Raw genomic sequence first — 20,898 nt, 5'->3', positions numbered from 1 at the left:
TTTCCCTAACACTTTCTCCTCTTGTTTCGTTGATCTAAAATTAGAAAACTCACAAATCACTCTTGAACAATGAGCTAGGCTTACATTAACTATTTGCTGCATTTTCTTCAAGATAAAAGGTATTTAACTCATGCCCCTGAAAATTGTAAATTTGGTGTAAATGTATTAAATTGTAAATTTTTTTGTAAATCAGGCATAAATCTCTTTAGATCATATAATGAGAATAAACCACACATGACCCCCAACATACAAACAGAACTTATTTTTATATTCTTTTACTCATGAATAAGATGGTTAAAAAAAAGGGAAAATGTTTATTCTAGATTCCAATGTAAGTAAAAATTAGACTATCAAAGTTGGCTTATAATAACTAAAAACAAGGACCTGTTTGCTTACATAACAGGTCTCTCCCCAACTTTCACCCCAAAGAACTGGGGACATGAGGAAAATACTACAATCAATTCAAAACTTTTAATGAAAAGTTTATTTTTAAGTAAAATTATTTTTGCTTCCTTTTAATATTTCAAGTTACAGAGTGTATTGTGGAAAAGTAACAAATACAAATTATTTTTCATTTTATATGAGGGAAAATGATGCCCCAGGGCAATAGTGAACATGAACGTAGGAATAAGAAAATAGAGTGTCACTTAATAGATTTCAGGAATAGGATTCTGTTCAGACTGGATAGAATCAGATGATAAGTGCTCTAGGTCCCAGATTTATAGTCCTGGAATCAAAACCTGAAATATGATACCAGCAGGTGGCGTAGTGGTTAAGGTGCTAGACTTGCACATGATTGACCATGGTTCGAGTCTTGGACCCAGTGGCTTGAAACTCAGATAGGATACAAGTACCTCTGTGTCCAAAATCCCAAGAAGAGAATAAAGGAGAAGGAACTGTAGTGTGGTCATCCCCCTGGGGGGTTATTTTTTTATTTTTTTCTCTCTCTGTATCTCTAATGGGCACATGAACCCTATAGCAAAATTCTCTCTTAATAAAAAAAGAAAGAAAGAAAAAAAGAAAACCCAAAATCTAAGTAGACTATAGACTATGCCAAGTGTTATAACATTCTTAACTTGCAAATTCCTGAGGAAATCTGAATCTACCATGCAACATGGGAAAATAAATACTATCCGCCACCCTCTTTTCCATAAATTGATGGTGTTTTTTGCTTTGGCTGCTGGGATGCTTAGAAATAGGTTCTGCACTTTTCTTAAACTTTCTTCAGAATTGATTATTCTGTTTCCTTCCATCTCTTATTACTTCTTAGTATTTATCTTATCTTAGTCACCTGTGTTTTTATTGGATCTGTATTTTTGTTGCAATCTGCTTTAACTACTTTGTAGAAATTGTGTTGTTATAAATCAATAAATTAAAAAATTGCCAAGTTTCAAGTACAAATACGATCTCATTTCTAAGACTAGGTAGACCACATAGAATCACAGAATGTTAGATAGGAAAGAGCCTTCAAATTCTAAGTCAACACTCTTGTTAGGCAGACAAGGAAGCAGATCCAGAGAAAATAAATTCTATAATCAGAGGCTATTTATTTCTCTTGCATCATCCCATCCCTTCTCTCCATGAGATGCATCTTGCTCCAAATACAAAGTTCAAATCACTACATACTATACTGAATTAACTCACTAAACCTTAGTTTCTGAGGCTTTCTAGATAAAGAGTGAGCATTTGAACCTAACGTGCTGTAGAGACCTACTCTCATCCTGCCAGCCCACAGCAGCCCGTCCACAAACGGCTGCTCAGACGACTGCCAAGAGAAAGAGATTATTCCCATGGACTCCTGCCAGGAGTCTGGCTGGGGACTGTGCTCAGGGCTAACTGTTGCTTTGAGCAGTTATGTTAGTCAGGAGCTAGAACTGTCGGGATTTCTACCCAATTAGGATCTGCTTAAGCAGCAACAAACAGAACATAGTTAGAGAAAGCTCACTTGCCAATATTCCTGATACATAAATCAACTCCAGTTTGGAAGCTTTAAAAAAAAAAAAAAGTATCCTAGACTATGATATATGGCAAACAATGGCATCCCTGAGTTGTTCGTTCTAAATCACTTCTCCACCAGTGGGTAATTGCTAGGGCTGATCCTTGCCACCCAGGTCATGTTGGGGCTAATATACAGAACCTCTTCATAGGGCTTTGCACTGATAAGATGTGGCAGCCAGGCACGATGGAATCCAGAGGGCCATCTCTGCTACGGGGGGCAGATGTAGGCTCCAAAGGAACTTTGCTCTTTGAAAACCAGTATATTCACAATGTCCCCATTCTGTAGCAAGAATGTGCAACAATTATTTGGAAAAGTTTACTGAAGAAGTTCTAATGTCTTCTAAATACTGATATTATTGTCTCTAACTTAGAGTTCGAAAGATCCAGTTTTCAGAGTGTGAGAGAGCATTTGGGATTTGACACAGATGAATAGGATTCAGGTGAACAAGCCTTGTCCCAAGGAGCTTCTCAGGCTAGTGAACTGGTGTCAAAGAGTGTGACATCCGAAAGCTGAGATGTCACCCTTGGCCAGCGCTAGATGTAATGGAAACAAAGAGGAGAATAAAATATCGGATTGTTGGAACAGTCGCGATGCAGTTTTGCATTAAAAAAACCGTGTCATGACTTTTCCAACAAGCCAACAGTAAGTTAATAAAGCATATTGAGTCAAATGCTCTAGGAAAGGTCTAGTGCCGTAGATGGGTTTTACCCCTCGTATTGACTACACATGCTCATGCTCCAAAGGCGATATGTCAGGTTCTAATTCTCTACATTCCTTTTCCTTCACTAGGACCTTTCCGTCCACCCTACAGTACAACCGTGGTAATCGTTGGCTAAGGAGGTGAGTCAGTAGCACTGGGCCATAAAGCCATTCTTCACTTACGGGACAGAGTGACATTAATGGATTTCCGGGTGTGGGAGTCTTTCAACATTATTGCTTCTTAAAATCTCCTTGATGTCTTCAGAGGTCTCTAATCTGTATCCTGTCATGAACAAAAACTATGCAGAACATATTAGTTATGAAGTAGCATGGTTGCCAGGCAGACCTCAAGGAGGGTTTTCACTTTGACAATTTCTTACGCTAAATAGTGATCTTATTTCAAGCAACATAAATAAAAGAAATTAACCCAACAAAGAAACCTAACCTTAGTAAGAGAATTCATAGCCAGATAACACCATAAATCTCATGACCAATGAGATATTGGCAAATAAATCCTCCTCAATGCTGCCCATGGATGTGTCTATTAGTCAAGTTATGTGTGAGCACATTTACTTCCTCTCAGTAGGTCAAGGGTAATGATATCATTGTTAGTCAAGTCCTAAATTACTGAACATGTGTGGAAACTTGAGTTTTTGAAAACTGTACCCACTAAACATGCAAGCAACTAAAGCAAACTATTGTTATTTACCTCTAAATATGTAGAAGTTTTTTATCATTATCTGAAACAAAGCATGCCTAGGAGAAGTAAGCATCAGTATCCATTGCTAGGCTCATTTTCAAGCAAATGGAAACAATAGAACCGATGTTTACCTGAACATGGAGAGCCAACACACAGGGGCGATGGCTTCTACATTTTCCTCCCAGTGTTTCAGTCACATAAAGCAAGCTGCATCTTTTCCTACTTGCAATGAAAAAGAGTACTATTTTTTAAAATAATTATATTTTTTATTTATTGAATTCTATTTGTTGTTATTATTATTTTTTTAATTTGACCAGAGACAGAGAGTTAGACAAAGGGAAAGCAAGAAAGCAAGCCACCAGGACTGGGACTTGAAACACAGTTGGCCATACAGGGGTCTAGCACCTTAACCACCATGCCAACTGCCGGTCCCTGAAAGAACACTATTTTTAAACTGCTGTAAAATATGCTTCTGAACCCTAAAGTAATGATTTAATATGAAATACAAGGCTGCAGAGACCATGTGTTGCCTATCCACTATTTAGTCCTCCTTTTTTTGCCTTACTAATAGATACAGTCTTATTCACAGAATTGTAAGGTAAGAGATAAAAAGAAAGAGGAAAGTAAGAGGAAGGAAGAAAGAGAGAGAGAGAGAGGGAGAAAGGAAGGAAGGAAGGAAGGAAGGAAGGAAGGAAGGGAGGAAGGAAGAGGAGGAGGGAGAGAGAAATAGAAAAGAGGAAAAAACGGATTGCATTTCCCAACTTGTCTTGCAACTGGGCCAATTTTGTTCAATTTGACATAAACAGCTATCTTGGCTGAGGGATTTCAGAAAAGTCCATCAAGGACACTGACTAAGGGTATGCACTATTTTTGTTGATTTTGACCTTTTTTTTGCGGCGAGGGGGGGCTGTTTAGAACATGCCCAGGATGACTAGTGATTTGCAACCATCTGAAGAATATAAGGTTGAAGGTCATGCCTAATGGCACAGCAGGAAGCTGGAAGGATCCAGGGTTCCTGATGACCACACGGAGCTACTGCACTAGCAGCCTGCCAGCTTCCAGACTTCATTAAAATTTGGAGTCTCTGTTACTTCTGAAGACATAGCAGGAAAGTTGAAAAAAGGTTGCTCAAGGTCTAGTTTGTAGTCCTTGGACTTCCATGAACCATGTAACCCTTGAAAAAGCTCTCTTCACATCTCATGGCCTCTGTTCTCTTCTCTGCAAGCTAAGTGAGTTGGGCTGGGTAATCTTAAGAAATATCTTTTGTTTTACTAATTGTGACTTTTTAACTGCCCATCTGTCCTTTTCCCCACATCATTTCTAAACACCTATGCCCAAAAGGAGAATAATGATGCCAATTTGGTGTCTTTTAAAATAAAATGAGTAGGAACAAGCAATTACAAATCCTTGAAATTACAAACCAGCATATATGAAAGTTTAAACAAAGTTCAATTAAAGAAGCTAATGGTTCAGTAAATAGTATCAGTAGCCAAAAACATTTCAGCTTAACTCTGCGTGAGTGTGACTAGGACAGGAAATGGAGAGCGAAAAGATCTGCCCTTGCCCTCTTCTCTTGCCCCATGTGGCAAAGGGGCTACTGGTAGTGAGGGGGAGGAGAGTAACCCCAACCCAGGCTGTGTCTGTTGGACTCCTATGGTGGGGGGGGAGGAACAATGGCTTATTTTTGATAACACTGAGTCAGAGGTGAGTCAAAGTGATTGAAGCACTGCTACATCTGGTTGAAATAGAGCCTCCCTACTCCATATTCTCTATCCCTTCACAAATACTTCTAGGCTGTTGTAGAAAAGATCATGAAAGAGAATCTCTCTAGCATAGCTTATTTGTACAGAGCCCCAGCAATGTTGCAAGGATGCAGAAATCAAACTGTAATTATCAGTCACCTACTCTGTGCATGCCGTTTTGCCAGGGATTAGAATTTCAGAAGTACTTATGAAAAATGAACAATCATGTTTGTGATCCAGAGATACAAGGAAAAGGGGGAAAAGCTCCTATAATTGTAACTTACTCCCCTGCTTAAAGACTTTATTATTAATACATACAGACTCTCAGTCACTTACTTCATTCTGGAAGATGTCTCCTAATGGCCAGGTGTAAAGTACATTGCAAATAAGACCACCAAAGTCTAACAGGGTTTTCCACTCTAGTAGAGAAAATAGTGCTGAAAGTATATCTGTATCTATATTCCACAGGAATAGCTAATTCGCTAATATGTTATTCACAAGAAGCAAAAAATTATATCTAATTTTAAAGTCTATACAGCACATCCATATTCCTGTCCAGTAGTTACCATCAACAATATTTATCTACCTACAGTGTCCTTTACCAAGCTGAAACTAAGTCATCCAGGACGGAAAATCTTCGATAGGTCTTTCATACCAACCTTGTGAAAAAAGATATCTGTCTAAGTTTATGGCGACAAACAGTGCTACTATCTCTCTTTCTCTAATATTTAACCAATCTAAACACTCAGAGGAAAAATGTTATCTGAAGCCCAACCACTTTATATACATTCATTTGGTCTTCTTTTGACGATTCAACGAGCTTTTCTCACAAGTATCTCAAATACGTGTTTGGAAAGCTGTTCTCAAGTGGGTATGCAAACAGGGAGAGAACTGTTCTTTAGCAATCCCTCCTTATAAGCCTTCAACGATGCTATCTTCTTGTACTTTAGTTAATGAAAAGATAAATATGATCTGTGCTATGCCCAGCTGTGTTTTTCTTGTACTGAGGAATTCACAAAAGGAAAATTTTAAATCATGCATTTATCAGTGAACAAGCTTGCTAAAGCAAATAGATTTCAGCCTCCAGAGTTGGCTTCAATAAAAGATTAAACGCAGGACCAGCAGTTAATGTAATGGCTATGTCGCTGGACTCCCATGTAGTCAACCACAGTTCAAGTCCCGGACCCGGTGGCTTAAACTCATGCTGGGCACGTGTGCGTGCGTGCCCAAGATCCTGAGAGGAGAACGGAGGAGAAGAGATTGCAGCCATCCCCCCGGGGGTGGGGGGTGATTTCTCACTTTTTATTCCTCTGTCTCTCTCTGTCTTTCTGGCAAGTGCATGCACCCTATAGCAAAAACCTCTCAAAAAGAAAAAATTAAACTCTAATAATGCAACTTACCACATTCAACAGATTTATGAATAATCAAAGTTTGGAGGAAGGCCAGGCCATTTAAGAACATTACCTACCAAACAGATGCCAATAGTATGTAGACATCTTCCCTGTAGCTAAGCAGCTATATTTTCTATCCCACAATTCAATATTGATGGAATAATTGGCCTTTACAAAACATTTATTAAAACGCACTATTTACCACACACCCAACGCATGTTTAAGAACCTCAGATGGGGAGAGGGATAATGAGGGTGGGCAGGAAAGTGCAGTTTCTTTCTAACCACTAAGTGGGTTTAACTGGTAAACAAACAAGCAAACAAACAAACGAAAATGGCAAGTGAGGCTTGGAACTACTAGACTAAGAGTCTGAATTGTCAAGGAGTTCATTAAGGAAGAAAGGACAGGGCCCCTAATCATAGCCAGTTTTTGACTAACACTGAGTCTGAATGGTGTTACTCGGCGCACACAAAGCACATTTCCATGTGTTTACTTTGGTGTCCGAATACTCTTCTTCGGGAGTCAGGCTGCCACCACACTGCTGCCTTCCTTTTCCAGGTTAGTAGGTGAAGCCTGGAGAGTCTGCCGAATGCTCTATCTAAGATTACATTAATGACTAAGTGAGAGCTGGAATCACTGTGCCAAACTTCGAACTCTTTGAAAAAGATGGCTAATTTCTCTATCCTGTATCTTTGCATTCAGTTTAAAAAGAAAACAATATCAGCTGATTAATTCCTTGTGATAAAAGTCACCTATGAAAAAAAAAAAATCTCCTTGCCAGCAAATTCCAAATACATGTTGAAAAAATTGCTTCATCTAGAATATACTGAATTTGGTTACAACAACTCTCAAAATGCACTCGGAGTGTGACGCGAAAATGAAAACTGTCACCTTGTTTTGTAGGCTTGCCGTGGCAGGAAACACAACTGGATTCCAGTTCATCTCTTGCCAAATTAGAGCAGGCTTCAAAAATTTTTGGCATCCTGCTCAATAAAACTCCTGGTCATGTTCTCAGTAACTGGAATTCTTAATATTACCTCATTTCGTGCTAGAAAAATTAGGGTATCTAATTTTCTAGGTCTGGGGCACCTAAGACCATCTTAAGTAAATTATTTGAGATTGTTTAGTCACCTAAAGCTAATTATTCTAGTTCTTTGGTGTGCTTTTCTAATAATGTAAAACTAGTAGTTTCTTCTATTTTACCTGAACATTTAAAGGAGAGTAGGTCTTTGTTAAGACACAGCTTACTATCCAGTGGCTTTAGAAATATTGTTTTCTAAATCGTGCCTTCAAAACAGCTCCATGCACACACATAGTGCGATTTTGAATTATATATGATGCGTGCATGGAGCTGTGTGCATTTTCCTAGCAGAGTCATTGAATAAGAATCATTTCGGTGTGTATTCAAGTATATCCTCAAAACTGGGTAATGGATAGTAGTCAGATACTCACTAAGCTTACTCAGAAAGGGACAATGCTCTAGCATAGTGCCTAGTATCAGAAATAAATGATGAATTTGTAAAAGATGGGTCAGCATCTAGGGACCTAAGTTTATAAAAACTACAACAGAGAGAGGACAGGAATAAGAACAAAACAAATCTTACATTCATGAACAAGTGGTTTACCTTCACAGATTACTGAAGTCCATATAAAAATGTTAAGGTTCTAGGTTATATCTGTATATATTAATTTGCACTATCATTTATGCTATAGAGAATACTATTTGTGTATGTAGTTATAATTTTAAAATTATATGTTAAAATAGATTTGCTTAAATATTAAACTAAGTGAAATTAAGTATACTCATATGCTACAGGGTTTAAAAATTGTTAGAACCCTTTTTGGAAAAGTAAGAAGAGAAATTTTAGAATATATAAAAAACATTGAAGTGTTTAGATTCTTTGTCAGGAGAATTCTGCTGCTGAAATTTACTTTATATTGATATCAAAAACAAGTAAAAACTATATTCATTAGTTTATTTGTTGTGATGTTACATTTTACATTAATAGTGTAAAATTATAAATCATGCAAGTAACTAATAATAGAGAAAAAAGTAAGTACATGATTGTACCTGAATAAATTGATATTTAATAGTTATAATAATAATAATCCTAAAGCCTATGAAAAATATGCATGGATTCATGGTAAAATGTTAAGTGAGGAAAAAGTTAAAACCATAAGAAAATTGGGCAGAGTTAAGCAAAATTTGACAATGAAATTCTTTTCCATTTTTAAACTTTTGGGCAATAAAAGTGATGACAAGAAGTTGAGTCCTTCTTGGCTATAGGTAAGTGGAAGGTGCAATTTCACCTGGTTAATTCTCTCCAGTCCATGTAGACAATAACAAAAACTAGTCTAATTTCTTTAAAGGGAGCCAGCCTCATAGTACAGCTATCACCCAGAGCAACTGGGCTGTGGTTGCTTAGCCGAACACTGACTTAACACACACCACCTCGTTCTGGAAATAGCATCTACCCTCCTTGGGAGCCACTCCCTCTGCATCAAAGGGTTGTCCCTGACATGGCAGTCATGGTATGCAGCCCAGAGCCCTGAGAACAGTCATGTCTTCCCACTGGAAAGCCTCATTGTCCTGATAAAGCGACATAGTCTCACCACCAAGCATCTTTTTGCTAAAGCCTAAACACCTCAATCTTAAAATAATCAAAGAATTACTATCTTACCAAGCCAAAACTACTGCTATGGAGAAAGCCAGAGAAGGAAAAGGCAGCATGAGCGCTCACTCCAATGTTAAACAACCAAACAGATTTTTCAACGTTGGAATACTTTCCTATCTGTGTCTTAAAATCAGATATTCAGTGCTCTTTTGAAATATCTCTGGGTAACATCTTTAGCTCTGTGATCATACTGCTAGCATTCCAAGACCAGCTACCATACAACAGCCTATAAAAAAGTTAACACTACCAAGGCCATTTTTCCTGTGCTTAAGCTCATACAATGAAAACTCCCCTTTAGGCAGAAACTTGGTATTTCTGTTCACCACACATTAACCCAGAGTTCCTCAGGGTGTGATGCCCAGGTGACTTCAGTGATGCAGATTTCTAAAAATCTGGCTAGAAACCTGCATGATTGAACACCCCACTCCTGGCAGGGTACGATAATTGATCTTCTCTTATTTCACCCAACCTGCATGTAGTCTTGCAAGATTAACCCTTTGGCAGTATAAATTCACATTGCTAAACACAGGAGTGCTCCAAAGGCTTGTGAAAGTGCATTCCTTCTCAGAGTAGGACCCAGGGGCTGCTGGGGGTCAGACATGATTCATGGGAGGCAAAGAGAAGAAGAGGCTGAGATGGGAGTTGAGGGAAAGACACAGGAGTCTGGAAGGAACAGAATCACAAGGTCCCAGAGCTAAAGAAAGCCTTAGTAATCACCTACCACAGCCGTCCTAGTGCACCACATGACTAGTTAGAGATGGAAACTCAGACCAGCTCTCTGTTCACTCCCCTACCCCAACTATTTGGAGGTACAGGAAACAGGGGCAGGAGGAACCTGGCTACAGAGAAAGAAAATCTTATTACGTATCACTAAGGAAATACAGCAGTAAAGGAAGACAAGACACTTGGTATAAATATAATCTCTAAAACATGCTGATCAGCTCCTGGAATGAATTTTAAATGCTATCTGGGTACAGAGGGGAGCACCTCAGATGCTGGGGTGGCTGGCGACCTTACAAGTAGGGAGAAAAGCAAATCATTTACACACCTGGCCAGCCCCTCCGACCTTTGAAAGTCAGTGGCTACACACTGAGGTCGGCATATACTTGTGAGCAGCTCCTCTTTGTCTGGCAATGTAATTCCTTACACCCCATCCCTCACACTTTTCAAATAGAAAGAAGGGTCACAGGGTGGGCACCGGGTGCAGAAGGTCAGCCCGACCTCACCACATCTGGTGAGGGCAGGAAGGAGGGGGAGGCAGGGAGGGCTCAGAGAAAATGTGTGAGCAGGGGTGAGAGCACAGTAAGTTGGGTGAAGAGAAACACTTTCCCCTGCTAAGTCCTGCTTGAATTGTCTACAGTCCCCAAACTCCGGAGCATGAGAAGAAAGAGTCCGCTACAGACCTGGAAAACAGAGGTACTATCCATGGATTCGGAAGAAAGAAGAAAAAAACACTCATGCATGGCACTTCGGCCTACATGCTCTTTCAGAGGAACATATCATTTATACAGACACATTTCCTGCAAGCTCCCTTTGCCACAAATAAGGAAGTTTTACAATCCAGAACGCCAGTCAGAAAGCAAATAGAAGACACTGCTCTTTTGTGCATCTGCTCCCACCTGTGCACGCAGCATCAGAGAGAGATTGAAAAAGAGAACGTTTTAAACGGCGAGGGCCCTACGAGTTGGACCAGCACTCAACCCAAATTACCTTTGTCTCAGTAGCTGAAGTTCTCATCGCAAAGAATGAAAATCATCATTCTTCTGCATAGAAATAAGCAAACTGAATCTGTGAAGTAGAACCAGGAAGATAAAAGGAATACGACCTGCACTATCTGTGCTCGAACTAGTCAATAATTATCTAAGCGGCATCAGTTATGTCTTCTGTACATCCTGGTTAGCCTCTAAGTAAAGAGAAGGAGCCTGAGAAGGGATCGGGAACCCTGTGGTTTCCCTGTCGGAGCATTATCTCGGGCGGCGTGTGTGAAGAACAGGGTGTATGCAGCGTGTAATCTGCATGTTTACTGCTTCAACATTCTACCCACTTCTGAAGAATCATTGCTCATCCTAATCACATTCAAAGGCCCCATAACGGCAGCAGGAAGTTCCCACTTACTGGCAATTTGGTTCTTGGAAAACTTCGAGGAAGATGGGCTTTGTCACTGTGTGCTGTCATGGTTATGAGAAGAACAGTAACCCAGCCTGTACCCCAGCTAACAGGCAGCAAAGGTGTGTCAGCCTCTCCAAAGCCCCTCAAAGACAGAGTAGTACTATGAGAAGAACAGTAACCCAGCCTGTACCCCAGCTAACAGGCAGCAAAGGTGTGTCAGCCTCTCCAAAGACTGAGTAGTACCAATTTTAAAATCTACCTGATTTTCAAGAGAGGAGAGACACATATTCCATACATATCACTTGTTTAAATCTAATTAAATTTGAGCATGAGAATTTGAAATCTAAGAAGGACATCATGTACACTTTTCTAATGTGCTTTATGAACCAAACATAACTTCCTATTTTATGGTGTATTTTTCAAGATGTAAGTAGGCAAAAATACCTATTAGCTGAAGGTAGCACAGAGGGTTGATCTGGGGGAAATCAAAAGTTTATAGTAAAATAACCCCAGAGGGCAGCACAGAGGGTTGATCTGGGGGAAATCAAAAGATTATAGTAAAAAATCCAGAGGGTGAATTCTAATAGATTCATTCTAATAGGATTAGAATTCAAATTCTGTGGGCAAATCAAATAATACTAAATAGAACAAAGGGGGTAGTTCCTTTTTCTTAAATATGAAAAGTCTACAACTGAAATGTTGGAGATTCTGTAGCTCTGTATAAATGTGACAAGATGATTGATAGCTACACTAATACAGTAGCCAATAGCCATATGTGACTCTTTAAGTAGAAATTAATTAGAACAAATACACTTTAAACTTCAGTTCTTCATTCACACTAGTTCTCATGAGACTAGTGGTCATCTTCTTAGCAGAGAATACAGAACATTTTAATCATCGTAGTAAGTTCTATCAGACAGTTCTGATTCCAGAGTTCACAATGGACTAAGTGAATACAATGTAAACTAAATATAAGACATGGTCCCATAAAAGTGTATAATAGGGTGTGGCATCATCAAACCATAAAGAACCTTTATGCTCACTTTCGCTCAACCCTGGAAATAAGCCTTTCAAAAGATAGAACAACACTGAGACCAAGTAGCATGACTTGATGGGGAGTTTACATTGAAATCCTCCCTTCAACCTGAGAAGGTGCATATGTGTGTGAATGTTCACATGTGCAAACACACACATGCATGGGTGCATGTGGGGATTCAAAGCAAGGTTCATCCAAGAACATGCTAAAATGGTGTGGATGGACCAGAGTAGTGAAATTAAGGTAAGAGCTTTTGAAAACCCAGAAACCAGCTGGCAACACACGACTTGACCTCAAAACAGATTGCTTCAGAAAAGAACATTCATACACACAAAAGAACAACTAGACATTTCCCATCTTCATGAGGTCAGTTATTTAAATAAATCTTTATCACTGAAATTTGCTTGAAAGTGTAATAGCTACCCAGGTGTTGTCCTTGGGTCTGTTTTTGAAAGGCCTCCTGTCTCGGGTGTTTGAAGTATTCTATCTTGTGAACAAGAAGGTTTGATAATGTCCCAAGGTCATCTTCTGTGTTGGAACATTGCTACCTGGAACGTATCTTGGTGTTTCAGGGTTACATAGTGCCAACTTAAAATACACTCTTTTTTTCTTGCTCACTGTCCTCTTTGATAATTTGTGTGTCCGCATGCTCCTGTAGGCAGGGAGTTCATGTGATATAATTACCACAGCTGTATAGGCTAAGGTTCCAGAAACTGTATAGTGTGAGTTACAGATTAAATTGGTCGGTAGTGCTGGACTCAACACCAAAATACCAGATTCTAATCAGTAAAATTGTAATAAAGTAAGAGCTGGTATTTACACAAGCAATTGTGAAATTCCCAAACTACCTATACATGTTGATTGTCAGATTGAATCAAATCCTTCCTAATACTTAAATTCTTTTTAAGTATAACTTAAATTGCTTTCTTAATGTGAATGACATCTTTGTTAAAACGAGGGTATATTCACTAGCATATTTACTTAATGTGGACCCTATGGCACCTCTATTGGTAAATGAAATCCAGGGTTGTTAGAATAAGAATCACTTGAATAGATACAGAAATTTATACAGCAATTGTCTGCCATGGCCACACAACCTGAATTAAAGATCTGATTGGTTATATTACACACCTAAAGACTTCTAACCCTGTATTTTATTTATGAAGTTATTGCCTTATTTCATGAGTGAGAGAGACATGAAGAGAGATAAAGAGAAATAGACATACATACAGCATCCCTGGCAGGCTCCTAACATTACAATCCAATTCTCCCCTGCCTTCAGCCAGTATGGACCATGGGCATACATGTGCTTTGCACATGCAGGGAAATCTATGGACATGCACTGGTAACCCGCCCATGTGGGTCTGTCTCCCAAAGTGTCACAATCTACCACTCTCTCACCATCTAGCCCCTTAGTCATGAATTTCTTTGTTTAAATTAGTTTTTTTTTTTTTTAAAGAGATTTTTTTCTATAGGGTGCATGTGCTCACGGGAGAGACAGAAGACAGAAAGAGAGAAATCCCCCCCCCCCGGGGGGGACGGCCATGCTACAATCCCTTCTCCTCCATTCTCCTCTCAGGATCTTAGGCACATATGCACATACACACACCCAGAATGAGTTTTAAGTCACCAGGTCTGGGACTCAAATTGCAGTTGACTATGTGGGAGTCCAGCAACACAACCATCACGCCATCTGTGGGTCCCTGTTTAAATTAGTTTTAACACACAAATAATACATAAATTTAATACATGAATGGGGGGGGCTGAAAAGTGTTCTGGAGCATTACCTTCAAAGGTAAAGACCCTCTGCCCACAACCCAACCTATGTCCCCTTCCCCTCCTCAAACGCAACGCCCGTTACCAGACAGGACCCGTTTATGCCTTTGCAGCCATGCACACACATTCAGGAAGTCATGTGTCAGATCTGCTGCAGTGTGGCAGCGACGAAAAATGGGCACGACCTTAAACATTCAACAATCAGGAACCAGCCAAACTAAACTGATTGAAAAGAATGGCAAATCAACATGAAACGGTTTGAAGTGCCTTTGGTGGTTAGGAAGTGCACGCACAGGGTAAGCTATATGAGGTGTTTGCTATCATTGTAAGGTGTAGAAAGATATGGTATGTGTGTTACACACACACACACACACACACAATGGCACCATATATTAGTAAGAATTTCGGGATTCCTTCTATCATTAATCTTTTCCCCCTCTTTCAAATCATAAGGCTACAGTTAAACTAGGATGGGCCACACAGAGTAAGAGATGAACCAAGACCGGGAACTGGGGGAGGGTCTTTGAAAAGTTCATGGAAATGCACATTATGAAAATAAAACTATGCACAGTGTTTTAGGTGTTTGTTTTTTTTTTCCACATGATAACTCATATTTTGGCTCCATTTTTCTATGAACTTTCTGAAGTCCCCTTGTATGTGCATTCTATCTGCCTCAATGGTATTTCTCTGGTCCTCAGTCCTGGTAGCTTTGAATGCTTGAAATATGTCAGTGAGCATTCCCTAGTTTTAACAAAGATATCATTCATATTTTTTAAAATAAAGAATATAATTATTAGTCAGGATTCAATTCAGAAGGTAGCTGATTTTGTTCTTAATTCCATTAGCACATGGGGAACTCAAACATACTCTTCCATGAAAACAACAACAGAAGTGAAAAGGAACACTTTCTTACTTAAGAAAGACCAAAGCTTAAGAAGAGAAAACAAATTAAGTTGAATGAATGTGAACTCTGCTTTCCCAGGCTCGGACTTTTCTGTTTCCACATCCAAGCTTCTTGTCAGATAAATCTTAATTTATAGCAAAAGAAAGGAATTGTGCTCTACTGAGCAGAGGACCCTGGAAAGGAAACTAAAGAGATGAATTTTAGCCCAGGTCCGTCAGAGTCTCCCAGTTGGGTACAGAGCGTTACCCTCCCTGTACCTCAGGCTTTGGACGTGGGGTCTTTTATTATTTCTGCGTCGCCTAATGGGAATCCTTTCTTTACAATCATGCATGTCCTTTACAAATGAAGCTTCCTTTGAAGACTGGCAAGAGATCAGATTAAGCCTTTCAATATATATTACTTCTGTTTCCTCTTAGTTCACTGTTCGCACAATGGCTAATTCTCCAAGGGCTCCCAGATGTGAACTCTACTCCAACTGCTAAATAAGACAGCAGCAGGGGAACTCACACCACAAAACATTCCTCTTGACTTCCAACCTGAGCTTCTCCCAAAGAGATGCTCCTGTACCATCTGCTTCAGCAAAACTCACATCCACTCCATTAATCATGGCCGTCTCAGAGTTCCCTTTCCTAACCCTGAAGAAATCTTAACTATCCTCCTGGTTCAGAGTGCTTCGGAAGCAAATCAGCTCAAGTTTCTCTTGGTGGAGAGCATCACAGATGTTACAGCTACGAACAGCGCATCAAGCGTGGTTCCCGGAATAATGCGAATCCTCAAGGAGCATGAATGTGTGATGACACCGCTTAACAGATCCCGATGTACAGGGATCTCGTGTATGAATTCTATCCACGTTTTTCACCAGGCTCTGGCCCAGTGTGTGATATACACTCCTTCATGCCATCCTCTCTCTTTGTAAGGCCGCATTACTGTCCAGCCTCCTGGTGGCCCACGAGCTATCATCATTTTGTGCACACCCCACAACAGGTCTTGATTTGCAAAAATCTCTGGTGATGTATTCAGTCTGCAAATAGGACGAGTCTAGTTCTATACGTCAGGATCTGATCGGAAATGCCTTTTGACTGGGATCAAATGTCTTTGTATTATTTGAATGTGAATTTTACACCACTACCATGTGCCAAATTCCTGCAGTGACAACTTAGTGGCTTCTAAATTTAGTTTGAGAATTCTAATGTAAAAGTCAACACAGAAAATAAAAGATTTTGAATAACCTTAGAAATGTTTTTCTCTAAGGGTGGTTTCCAAAGGTTAACAGGAAAGTTTTCTTGGGGCCATCTCTCTGCAAGATTATTCATATTAATTCTCGACTTCATTTGATAGCCAATGTACTAGAATGACAGACAACAAAATAAGAAAAAGGTGGAAGCTGAGTGTTCAAATTGAGCTGCTTTCGAGCGGTCTCGGCCAGCACTCTCCAGAGGGAGCAATGAAGGTTCCTGATGCATGACAAACTCACTTTCCTTCTGGTCAGCCCCTTGCCTTAGCCAATGCTTTAGTGTTTATTTGACCTTGAAGAGACAAATCAAATATTGGGAACTGTCCAATTCTTTCCAGAGGTGTTAAGACACTTAAAAACACACAGTACTTAGAAAACACCAACATTCCAACCATGAACTGTGTCGCACTGAGCAGTCAAACTATGATGCAGGGCTGACCACTCCCAGTGTTATTTCCTCTGTTTTCCCAACTGTTCTCAGGGACTCTGATGCCCTGTCCGGGGCAGGCGCCAGTGTCCTCGCCCTGGTCAGTTCTGAATAAAAGCAGTATGACTTGAAAGAAAATTTTAGGTTAGAGGAAGCAGTGATCAGTTCAGAATTGGCTTAGTCCACCCAAGTTTGTTTCTCACTTGGTCTCTACTTTCACTCTCTAAGTACTCTCTCCAAATTGGACAGGAATTCTGCTGCCCTGCAGCTTAGTACCACCGTAGTAACCAGGACTTTGACAATTTAGAATTGAACTAGAACTCTTTATCACAAATCCCAATCATTTTGTGATTTGAATCAAGCCTGGCTTATATTTAGAATTCGAGGTCTTATATGCTGGCTGGAACATCCAAATTAGCTGGATCAGTCTCCCTCCCCTCCTACTACACTCTTCGCTATCTATCCTTTGCTTGTTAATCAGTTGTTGAGTGGGAAATGTGTGTTACAAATGAAAGGAGGAGGAGAGGAGAGAAAATGAGTAAGTGGGTAGTGTGGACAGAAGCAAGAAAAGGGAAATTTGGGGAGTAGAAAAGAGAATTACGGGGCTAGCAGGTGGTATGGTGGTTATGGCACTGGACTTCCACATGATTGACTATTGTTCAAGTCCTGGACCCAGCAGCTTGAAATTCACACTGTGCACATGTGCATGTGTGCCCAGAATCCCAAGAGGAGAATGGAGAAGGGATTGCAGCATGGCTATCCCCCTTGGAGGGTTATTTCTCACTGTTTCTCTCTCTCTCTCTCTGTGTGTGTGTGTGTGTGTGTGTGTGTGTGTGTGTGTGTATTTGTGTATCTCTGGCAAGTGAACATGCCCTGTAGCAAAAATGTCTCAAAAAAAAAAAAAAAAGGAAAAGAGAGAATTAGAATAAAAGGGAATCTTATATATTCCTGATAATAGAAATAATTCTGTTCCTGGAAGTTAAACATATTTGACATGTGTGTGGATTCATAGGTGGATTCATGTCTGTGTATGTGAAAATATAACTATACACATACTATTTTGTTTCACTGTAATATAAATATATCACTATGTATTTAGTTAATATCTATTTATTCAAACATGTTTTTAAAATCCTATCCAATATTCAATTTACATTTAAGCTAACAATAAAGTTGCCTGGTGACTCGCTGTTTTGTTTCTTTCCTTAACTAAAACACAATACTGGTGTTCTAATTTAAACTTACCCCTTTGACTGTTGACATTTCTGTTGTTTCCCAAAAGACAAAAGCTCTGCTATTTTGATTGCAAAAGCAAGACTAGCGATTCCATTGGTATTATAAAAGGGTCATTTAAAAAAAAATATTTGCTAAGGGGTGCATGTGCTCACAGGAGAGAGAGAACATGAGAAAAGTACTTCCCATGGAGTTGTCATGCCCTGATCTCTTCTCTCCATTTCTCCCTTCTGCCCAATCCCTTCTCTCCATTTCTGGGATTTTGGGCACACACGCCCCCCCATGTTTCTCAAGCCACCAGGTCTGGGACTCAAACCTTGCAGTCAGCCATGTGGTATACAGTTGCCTTCACCACCGTGCCACTGGCTGGCCTGACCATATTTCTAAAAAGCATCACCCTTTGAAGTTACTCCACAGAGATATCTGACATACACAGTAGTCCCATGGATAGAAATTACAGGACAGAGGCAAGGAAGAGAGACGCACAGGCCAGCTGTCATTATCAACTGTAAGTCATCCAAACTATGACTCCTCTGAAGGAAATAAAGTTGGCAGTCAAGAAAAAGTGTCTGGAACATGCCACAGGGTGAGCATGGCATGTCACAGGGTGAGAGTGGTGCCAGCCAGAGTCAGAGTCATCCTTCACTCTGACTCTAAAACTGCCATTGGTCAAGATCAGCTACACAGACTTCTCTGCAGTGCATGCAATTTCCCAGCATTTCTTTAACCATCAAATGATCATTGTAAGCAATTTTGGGGGAAATTCAGGCAAACATCTAAGCTTAATTATTTTAGTTTCTTACAAGTTTCATAACTATCCATCAATTTCGCATGCTAATCCAACAGCGATTGGTAGTTAGGCACCTAGTTTAGCCATTCGACAAATAGTTATTGTGTTTTTACTATGTAAGAAATAGTGCCATGTATCACGTGCGCACACACAAACACACGCACGCAATTTAGGACTTCATTATCTTTTGTAAGAAAAATTTTATAAACATAATTATTAATAAACTTCTCTCACTAGATTATAAAAAGGGTTTTCACTAGATCTAGTAATGAACTAGAACAGATTTAGAAGTAAAATACCATGGAAGCAAAAGAGCAATCAAGCATGCTATATTTGGGAAATGTGAGATATCTGAGGAAGACAAGGTGTCTGGGGATGAGAAGGGGTGGTGGCCATGGTGCAGGCTGTAGCAGGAGACATGGATGGTCACGCTGGGAGAGCCTCCATATGGTTTGGTCAAACTTGCATCTTATCCTATTAGCAATGGAACAGTATTGTAGACCTTTAAGGGTGAGAACAAAATGATGAGACTGTTTTGGACAGAAAGAACCAATGGCAGTGGGGTGAATTGATGGCAAGAAAGAAATGCCAACCATCAGTCTGGGTCTGCTGTGATGATCCAGCAGAGAGACACTGATGTCCTAAATGCAGCAGAAATGAAATAGAGAAGTTTAGGAGGGAAAAGGACTGACTGAACTCTTCATGATGAGTGAATGCAATGACCACCAATTTCAAAATTTCAAATACTTTGCTCTGAATAGCCTACACATACTGCACCAAGCTACCCAGCAAAGCTGTCTTTTTTTTTTTTTAATAAATTGCTAGAGGGTATGAGCACTTTCCAGAGAGATGAAGATAGAGAGAGGGAAGAAGAAAGCAACCCTGAATGGGACAAGGCCATGCTACAACCCCTTACCCTCCATTTCTCCATCCCATCATCCATGCACACATGCTCAGACATGTTTTTCAAGCCACTGGACTGGGACGGGAACTACAGTTGGCCACACGGAATCCAGCTCCCTTAACCAGCACGCTACAGCGGGACGGGAACTACAGTTGGCCACACGGAATCTAGCTTCCTTCACCAGCACGCTACAGACCCAACCAGACCAGCAGAGCTGTCTTTAATCAGCATCACATGGGAACCAGTTATGATGCAGATCTTGCTACTCAAGTGTGAAAAAGCATCAACTGGGAACCCCTTAGAAATGCACCATCAGCATTATCAGGAAACCCATTAGAAATGCAGAATCTCAGTCTCCACCCCAAAACTGCATTTTTACAGCCCCAAGTAAACTGCATTCACTTTACAGTTGGAGAAGTGCTGAGAGAAAGGAGATACCTCTGGGCTTAGAAATGGGATGGCCCAGTTGGTGGTGCAAGCAGGAGGGCAGTGATGCACAGGGGCTGGGGCTGCCTGGGAGCCCCACTCCGTTCTCAGCCAAACCTAAACAGGTTTGGCGGGGTGGCTTGTCTGTGGCTCTGGCTAACTGGGAGGCTGGGGTAGGAGGATCACAACTTGGCAGGGTCCTATCAAAAATTCCTCTCTCTCTCTCTTTCTTTTTTGGAACAATAAATCAATGTCGCTCTAAATAGCCAAATCATTTTTGAAATATATGTACATGTAGGTTCCTTAAAATTATTTACATTGCCCACAATTCATTGAGAAAAGAACTGGTGATAGATGAAGTTACACAGGGACCTGGCTTCAGAACTGACCCCTATCACCACTGCCTTTGTTCAAAATCAACTGTATTTTCTTTCCAGCCAATGACTTCCACTGATAGTTGGCAATACTAATATTTGTGTCATGTTATCAAAAACATTTCCCAAGAATCATGGTTGCAATGTTATCAATAATAGATTTATCTGTTACATCAAAGTTTTGGTGTAATAAACTTATCACCATTTCCACTAGTTTTCCCTAGACTCACTGTCAGCTCATACAAAAGGTGCTTTGTAAAGTGTGTCCCCATTAGAAATAGTTCCTTCAGGTGCAGGGACCAGTCACTGGTGCCAGGCTCTGTACACAGTGGAGACCAGCGCTCCCCCACCCAAACTCTGCCCAAGTAGAGCCTTCCACGCTGGGAGAACTACATGATCAGAGAAGATAAAGTCTCAGTTCACACAGAGATCTGTGTTTATGATACCCCACTGCTCTCACATGCTACAATCTGGCATGT

General features: G+C 40.2%; 1 protein-coding gene across 7 annotated transcripts in view; it reads right to left on the bottom strand.

The window, feature by feature from the left end:
• The window catches only part of MECOM (MDS1 and EVI1 complex locus), a 321,050-nt gene that overhangs the window by 191,400 nt on the left and 108,752 nt on the right, over positions 1 to 20,898 (bottom strand). The gene's annotated exons all lie outside the window — the stretch shown is intronic.

This window comes from Tupaia chinensis, unplaced genomic scaffold (assembly GCF_000334495.1).
Source record: "Tupaia chinensis unplaced genomic scaffold, TupChi_1.0 Scaffold000281_1, whole genome shotgun sequence".
Taxonomy (NCBI): domain Eukaryota; kingdom Metazoa; phylum Chordata; class Mammalia; order Scandentia; family Tupaiidae; genus Tupaia; species Tupaia belangeri.
This window is presented reverse-complemented; position numbering and strand designations above follow the sequence as displayed.